The sequence below is a fragment of the Vombatus ursinus genome, unplaced genomic scaffold (assembly GCF_900497805.2).
Source record: "Vombatus ursinus unplaced genomic scaffold, bare-nosed wombat genome assembly UNPS02014863.1, whole genome shotgun sequence".
Taxonomy (NCBI): Eukaryota; Metazoa; Chordata; class Mammalia; order Diprotodontia; family Vombatidae; genus Vombatus; species Vombatus ursinus.
Genome location: NW_020954641.1, coordinates 8,124,306 through 8,132,483, shown reverse-complemented (window position 1 = coordinate 8,132,483; position 8,178 = coordinate 8,124,306). Strand labels below are relative to the sequence as shown.

The 8,178-nt window shown below is 37.7% G+C and overlaps 1 protein-coding gene across 3 annotated transcripts in view; it reads right to left on the bottom strand.

Moving 5' to 3' along the window:
• Window positions 1-3,031: 3,031 nt before the first annotated feature.
• The window catches only part of FBXW11 (F-box and WD repeat domain containing 11), an 89,104-nt gene continuing 83,957 nt past the window's right edge, over window positions 3,032-8,178 (bottom strand). For all 3 annotated transcript variants that reach the window (XM_027841832.1, XM_027841834.1, XM_027841833.1), the window contains one exon: window positions 3,032-5,553. The gene's annotated coding sequence lies outside the window, so the exon portion shown is untranslated. The remainder of the gene's footprint in view (window positions 5,554-8,178) is intronic.

The following is an 8,178-nucleotide window of genomic DNA, read 5'->3' as shown; positions in this document are numbered from 1 at the left end:
TCATAAGTCTAGCCCATTCACAAGAGGAGGGGTTACCCCCAGACCTCTGCCTTAGGCCCTCTTCTTTCCACACACATTCCCAACACCCATGGATACAGCTATCACCTCTATGCAGATAATTCCAATCTTCAGTCCCTGTAAGACATCTCCAATTTTTCCCAAGCCATCCTTTCTCCCAAACTTTCTATTGAGGGCAAACTATCCTTCTGATCATCCAGGTTCCTTCTTCCCCTTCTCCTTACCCCTTAAATCTAATCAGTTGCCAGGTTCTGTGATTTTGCCTCCACAATATATCTCACATCCATTTCCCTCTCAACTCACTCTCACTTGAACAATTGCAATTGTTCTCCCTGCCTCCAATTCTTCCTCTGCAATCTACCCTCCATACAGATGCAAAGTAAACTCCATTGCTAGAGAAACTCTAGTGGTTCTCTTTTTCCCCAGATAAAACAAAACAACACAACAGTTTGACTTTTAAAGCCCTTTAGAATCATGACTTTAGCTTACCCTCCCAGCTTTCCTGCACATTACTCACCTTCACATACCCTTGGCTTCAGCCAAACTCTTGCTTGAGGTTTTGTATTGTTATTTCTCATCTCATTATCTGTGCACAAGTCATTCTCCACGCCTGGAACATATTCCCTTCTCACCTAGGATTCCTTGCTCACTTCAAGGCTCAGCTCCTGCCACCTCCTACAGGAAGCCTATCTTGCATCCTCTAGTTACTAATATCTCCCCAGAAATTATTTTGTGGAATTTTTCTCTGGATATGTTGTGTGCTTTCAATAGAATGTAAGTTCTTTGAGGGCAAGGATTGTTCCACTTCTGTCTCTGTATCCTGAACACCTAGCACATTTCCTGGCACATAGCAGGTACTTGATAAAATACTTGTTAGACTGAATTGGTGGAAAGACCAGTCCACCAGTATCAGAACCCAGATATGATTTCTGGTTCAGTGTGCTTTCCTCCACATGGTGTCTTTGTGGCATTTTTTTTTTTAAAGCTCTCATGTTGTTTTCATTTCTACAGAACTTTCTTTATATTTATGGCCATCTAATCCTGATCTAGAATATTTTTAAAGGTGAATTTATTGCTCTGGATTTAATGACACTTCAGTTGTAAAGAATTATTATTTGCCAAGCAGTTATTTAGAACAAAGCAAAGAAACATACCTCTGCAGCCCAAAAAAGGGTTCTAGGTTCTGTGCAACTGATGTCTCAAAGTCCTTGTGTTAAAATTAATGCAATTTACTCAAAGGAGAGAACTTCCACATCATTTTGCCTGGTTACAAGAAATTATAAGAAGGAAGAAGGGTTGTAACAGATAGGCCTTCACTTCCTGCTTGTAAGAAGTGGGGCACAGCCCTCCTGACATCCTCACAATAATGGTGAGGGGGAAAAAATTCATAAAAAGGAAAAACGAACACTAAAGAAGAGTAAATTGGTGCCACCCTAGTACATGGGTACCTTATATGCTTCCATAGGCCCTGAAGGCATCACTGTATTCCAGCACACAAAATAAGAAACGTCCATTATGATACCTCAAAGGACCATTAAAAAGGTTAGATTGCTCAGACTGCACAAGTTAAAAAGCCAGGGAAGTGATATATTTCAGAAAGATTTGCATTCATAATGGTTACATTTAGAAAGCTGACCAGCTTTTAGGTACTTGAAAAATCTGGTTCCTCTTAAAACTGTTTTCCAGATATCTAGGGTTTCAGTGTACAGTGGATAGAGTACTGGTCCTGGAGTCAGGAGGATCTGAGTTCAAATTTGACATTTATTAGTTGTGTGACCCTGGGAAAGTCACTTAAATTAATCCTGTTTGCCTCAGTTTCCTCATCTGTAAAATGAGCTGGAGAGGGAAATGGCAAACCACTCCAGTATCTATGCCAAGAAGACCCCAAAATGGGGTCACAAAGAGTTGGACACAGTTGAACAGCAATGTACTAAATGTGCATAATTGACCAATCAAGGAATTTATAATTATCATGATTGGGGTCTAAAATCTACCTGTGTGAGGGGGCAGCTAGTGGATAGAGCACAGGCCCTGGAGTCAGGAGGACCTGAGCTCAAATTTGGCCTCACACAATTGACACCTACTAGCTGTGTGACTTGGGCCACAGCTTATAGGTCATATATAATAAGGTCACTTAACCCTATTGGCCTAGCAAAAAAAATAAATAAAATAAAATCTACTTGTGTTCTTTCTGCCTTAGAGCAAGTGTTCTTAACCTGAGATCCATGCAGATAGGTTAACTTGGAGGGGGAAAATGCATTTTTTCCCTCCACAAACTTCGAACTGAAATTTAGCTCTTCCTCTTTCTTTAAAAAGCATGATTCTGCAAATACCAGATTGCCAGAAGGGGCCATGACACAAAAAATAGTTAAGAACCCCTGCCTGAGAGGATGATTCAAATAAACCCTGATGATTCATTATCATGAGCCACAAGATCTCATTCTTGATGCACAAAAGCCGAATGGGCCCCAGCTGGCTGTTCCATACCTGCCTTCATGGAACTTTTTCATAGTGATGAGATCAAAAAGTTTAATTTTCACTGAAATCAAAATGACACAAAGAGCACTTAAAGGTGCCTGTTTCATATTTCATCCCATAACTATAAAGCTCAATATTCTGGGGAAGCAATCTTGCATATGGAGCAAGGAAGCCTTGCCAAAGAGAGGTATGGGATAGCCTAACCCCGCAACCCGCAAAGTTCAAGTCAGCTTTCTAGCTAATACCTTTCAAGGTATGCAATTGCATCATCAGAGGCACAGCTCTCCTATGCTGAAAGCACTTGACCTTCAACCTCATTTTACAATGCAGATGTTTAAAAAAAATCCATAAGCCTCAGTTGAATGTCACTGAATTATTGATAACATATTACAGTATTTTTTTTAAAACAAATTCCTTAATAGAGTAGTAGAGTAGAGGAGGAATAGTAACAAATGCATGAAGCCAGATAAGCTGTAATGCAGAATGCCTATACTTTTTTTGATGATATTAGTTAGCAATTTTCTGGACAAGGATCAAACTTTTTTTTTTTTTATTAAGCACATTCCACAGTACAAAGCTTTAGGTCATGAACAATATCTGTACAATTTAACAGTTTCAATAAGCTGTTCAGACACAAACTTATTTCAAACAGATAATTGGCAAACATAATTAATTACAAGTTAGAAGTAGACTATCCCAGTGCTTTGAAACATTAATATAGCAGTAATATACAATTGCTCAATTATGGTTAGCAAAACCAAAATCCAGAGTGCAGCCAGGAACTGCTACTATGAATCCCCGAAGTCAGATTCCTTGGGTGCCAAAGACAAAGTCCACTGCTATGATTTAAGAAGCACAATCCAAAAGTTGTGTGCACATTCAAACACCATGATCTCCCAAGGAAAATGAGGAGTTTCCATTTTACACATGCATAAAAAAGGACACTGCTCTCTGAGAAACAATCTGCCATTTTCTTCTGGGCTGCAAGAGCATCTTTTCTTAGCCGGTTTAATATTAAAGCTATAAGATGAAAAGGGTTAAAAGTAAGCCACTTTCACAAACTACTGTCAAGCTTACAATACTGTGACCTTACTTCTGTATTTTGAGGTTCTATCATCTCAAAGAAAAAAAATCACTTGTAACATATGGGAGGAAGCTTTAAATGAAGAAAAAAGAAAGAAACAAAGAAAGAAACTACACAATGATCCCAACACTTTTTCTCGATGCAAAGGATAAAATAATAGCAAAGCAATCTGCCCTTTGGTAGTATCTGTGTGTGCTTTCACTGGGAAGAAGTTTGATCTGCAAGAGGATGCCGCTGCTAGCCATGCTCATTCACTGCATTTTAATATTAATTTATTGGTCCTTTAAATACCATGGACATTCCTGGATTAAAACAAATGTCAAAGGACAAATAAAACATAACATCATACATGAAAAAAGAGCGGCAGCTGACACTTCAGTGCCAATATGAACTCCACAGACAGTCAATGTGACAATGTCATTTTAGTGCATTTGGAAGCTAAGGGTAACAAAACAAAATCATTTGTTGAAAGCTGTAATCATACGAAGCAAACCAAGAGATGACACTTGTGAGTAATCCCTTCCCACAGAAGCATGCCACTAAATACATGAGACTCAAAATGAAAGACAAGGAAGGCTTGCAACCTAAGATGCAGGCCCCCAAAGAGGCCTTCTGAAGAAGGAGATGTCCAGTAACAAAATACAAAGGAACCATACATACCAGTACACGCACCACGCCGTGGCCGGAGGCGAGGGCCTTAACACTAGGCGGAGTCTAGACCCAGATGGAGACAAGGGAGCCAGCAGAGTCTCCTCCACAGAGCAACTACTTCAATGCAGATAGAGTAAAATTAAAAATATAAATACATTTGAATTTTGACTCAGGACATCGTTCAATTGTAGAGCCAAGGAAATGCTACCAAAAAAAAAACCAAAAAAACAAAAAAACTAACTTGTAAGTACTTCAGAATACCATTAAGAAAACAAACAAAAAAATTTTTTAAAAGGTACGTCTATTGTACATACTGCAGAACAGAAACAAAACATTTTAATTTTTTTAAGCTTAGAAATTACATTTTTAAAACATAGTTCCCATAAAAAAAACTTAATGAATACTGCATGGAGGATTCTAGATAATCCATGTGAACCCCTGGGTGCCAGTCATTGAGAATCTCCCGTGGCTAAGTGCTAATACAGTATGCATTAGTGTCTCGGGATCAGGAGGCCCTGACTCCATACACCTTGAGGTTAAACTGTTATGTACATTCTATCTACATGCTGATACAGTATTTTAAATTAGGAGGCAAGCACTCACGTAAAGGTATGACTATAACAAATATCAGTAAAACAGAGGAAAGCAGAAAGAGAGGGTGTTAATAAAAGAAAAGCCAGTGCCATATTATCAGTTGGCAGATAATATCATCTGGTTTACAACTCTTTAAATTAAAAGAAATAAGTGGAGCAGAAATAAAGTAAAATCCAAAAATATTATTAAACAATCCAGAAATATTTCCAAACGTCCAACACACTCCTTATAAAACAAGTTCTCGAAGCAGAATAACTCGTACAGTCAAAAGGAGGATGCCGACTTCTGAAAGGAACAATGTACATTCTGGGCATGTGTTTGGCACCCAAATTTCATCGGAGAATGTGATATTGTTCTTTAAAGTCAGACCAAAGTGCAAAGCAATATAAATTAGGCCAAGTCTTTTCTTGAATTTTCATTTACTTCTGTAAAACAGATTGTAAATTCAGTTTATATGAAAAATTTACAGTTGAAGCATTAGGTTTTTTTTTTTCTCACGGCAGAGAAGGACAGGCGTTTTCTTATCTACTTGAAGTCGACATGACAGTCATAAATGCCTCCAAGTAAACAGTCAGGAGTCAGAGATTGCAAGAAAAATGAGAATTTAGAGTTGTGCTGCTTTGCCTCTACACAGCATCTAGAACCAATTCCAACTTCATACTGAGCTGTGAATGAATACCCGTGGGCATGTGGTAGCTGTGTAGCCAGTAGTTCAAGACTATGGAACCCTGAAAATAATGAAGAACAGACGTATTAGATGTCTTGACACTTACCTTTGCACTACCCTTCCCCCACCACCACAATACAAAACCTCTTTTCAGCATGATCTGACTGATCAAATATTCTGGGAAATAGGACTACCAGCACAGTGTATAGAATATGGACTTGGGAGTCAGGAAAGAAGACCTGAGTTCAAATCCTGCTTCTGACACTTGAGAGCTGGTATGACCCTGAGTGGGTCACTTAACCTGTCTCAGTTTTCTCATCTGTTAAAAGGAGATAATAATATATTATTATATATATATATTATATATCATATTATAATATAAAAGGAGAGGAAGCTGCCTACCTCTCAGGTGAGAATCAAATGAGATAACATTTGCAAAGCACTTTCGTAAACCCCAAAGTGCTATATAAAAGCTAGCTATTTATTCCATATGCGGATAAAATATGCCTACAATAGAACTATGGTATTTAATCTTACTTCAATGATTCAGAAGGTATTTCAAGAGCATGAAAGGCCTCAGATCACATAGAATCACAGAACCCAGGTTAGAAGGGAGACCTCAGAGGTCAGCTATCTAGTACAACCTGAACCTGATCAGAAATTATCTAAAACCTTCCTGAAGGTGGCTACGTATCCAGTCTCCACTTGAAGACTTCCAGTGGTGAAGTAGTCAATTCCATTCTGGGGCAGCTCTAATTGAGAGGAAGTTTTCATTTTTATAAGCATTAATTACTGTTGCAGAAGTACAGAAACAACGATTTTTCAGGGAATTTCTGCTAGCAGAATGCAACACAGCAAGAATTTACTGTATTTTTATGAAATTTCATTGGAAAAGTCAAAATGGTGTACGGGGAAAAGGAGGCTTAGTTCTGGGTGTGGCTATGGCCCCAGTCCACTAAGCGACCTTGGGCAGTTTGTTGGGCTTCAATTTCTCTGTATGCAAAAGAAGAGGGTCAGAATTGATGATCTCTCATGTTTCTTCTGCCTCTAAAATTCCCCAATCAATTTTTTTTAATGTGTTGGAATGAGCCTCCTGAAAGGCTAAATGCGTATTTTAATTTCATAGGAAGTTTTAATCCCTTAAATGTATATAATGCTACCCTTTCCTTTAGAAAAATGAGTCTATGATTAAAAAAATTAAACTGAATTCAACTCATTAAATCTTTATTGATCCCATTCATATCTGCTTGGCAAAACTAGCCTTGAAGACCCTGGCCCACAATAATCTCTTTAAAATCCTAAAATTCCTCTAGTCACTACTACTTGATGTGGTGTTTGGTTCTATATGGTCTTGTTCTGATTGGTGGGGAGAGGCGCGACAGTATATTGGGGGAAGATACTCAGGAACAAACACAGCACAGTGATCCTGGAGACCTGGGAATTTGGGCTCTGGCACGTTAGTAAGTTTACAAAATCGTAGGTAATTCACTTGTGCTTGGAGCACGACTTCTTCTGTAAGATGTGGATAAGAATGCTTATACTACCTTCTTCCCAGAGCTGTTGTTAAGGAAAATGTTTTATCAACCCTAAAGTGCTAGGGAAATGTGTGCAATTAGAATCAGTATCTTATAATAAAGATATTATGTAATTATACCATTATACTGGTTTCTCTATAACCAAAAACTTAACTTAGCTTTTCCAGAATCCAGGCAACCATAAAGCCCAAGTAATCAGAATCATTTTACTATACAATGATGATCAAACTTTCATAATGGTGACCTTGACATAGATCCTTGGACACCTCTAACTGTATTTTCATTCTTTCAAATTGATAATGCAATTTATGCTACATGTCTCAGCAAACCATAATACATACAAGTAACAAGGACATGCTATTCCTCAGGTATTCCAGATGAAAGCAAATTTTATGTGTTCCTTTGTTTGGAACTCATGTGAATTACAAATTTAAAGTAGACAGTATTTAAGTACCTTACAATTTAAAAGAGGCAAGATAGATAAAACCATTATACATTAAACCACCTTCCTTAGTATCTATAGATCTGGAAAGCTGTCTTCAGAATGTACCAAAAATATATAGTAATGAAGAAAGACTATTTTAACATTTTTTAAATAAAAATCACACAAAACGGAGAAATAAAAATGACCCAGGAGTATTTTCTCCCAGAAATAAATAAGCATTAAAAAAGAATCTGTGAATAAATCTAATTCCTACATTTCCTACATTTCCTGAGCAAAGGTCCTGCCTTACTAAATTTTAGCTGGGAGACTTTCACTTCTTTAACAGTGAAAGCATCTTTAAGAGTGGGGTTTTTCTTGTAGTGCTTAGATCTTAGCATCTTAGCATATCATATGGTAACAATTTTTGTCATGTTACAATAAATGAAAAGAATTCAAAAAAAGGCAATAAAATCCTTGTAGCTGACTGCCAGGGCTGTCAAAAGCAATTTGCTTTGAAGAAGCAAACACATTTGGAACCTTGTAAAAGAAGTTCATTGCTTGTATTAGGTCTTTGGGACCCACCACCTGAAAGAACAGATAACATTTTCCACTGATTTACAGTTTATCGTCATAACAAAACACTGTAGGGAGTGATCTTTACAGAGTTGTTTTTAGACTCCTTGAATGGGGAAAAAAAACCACACACACACACACACACACACACACA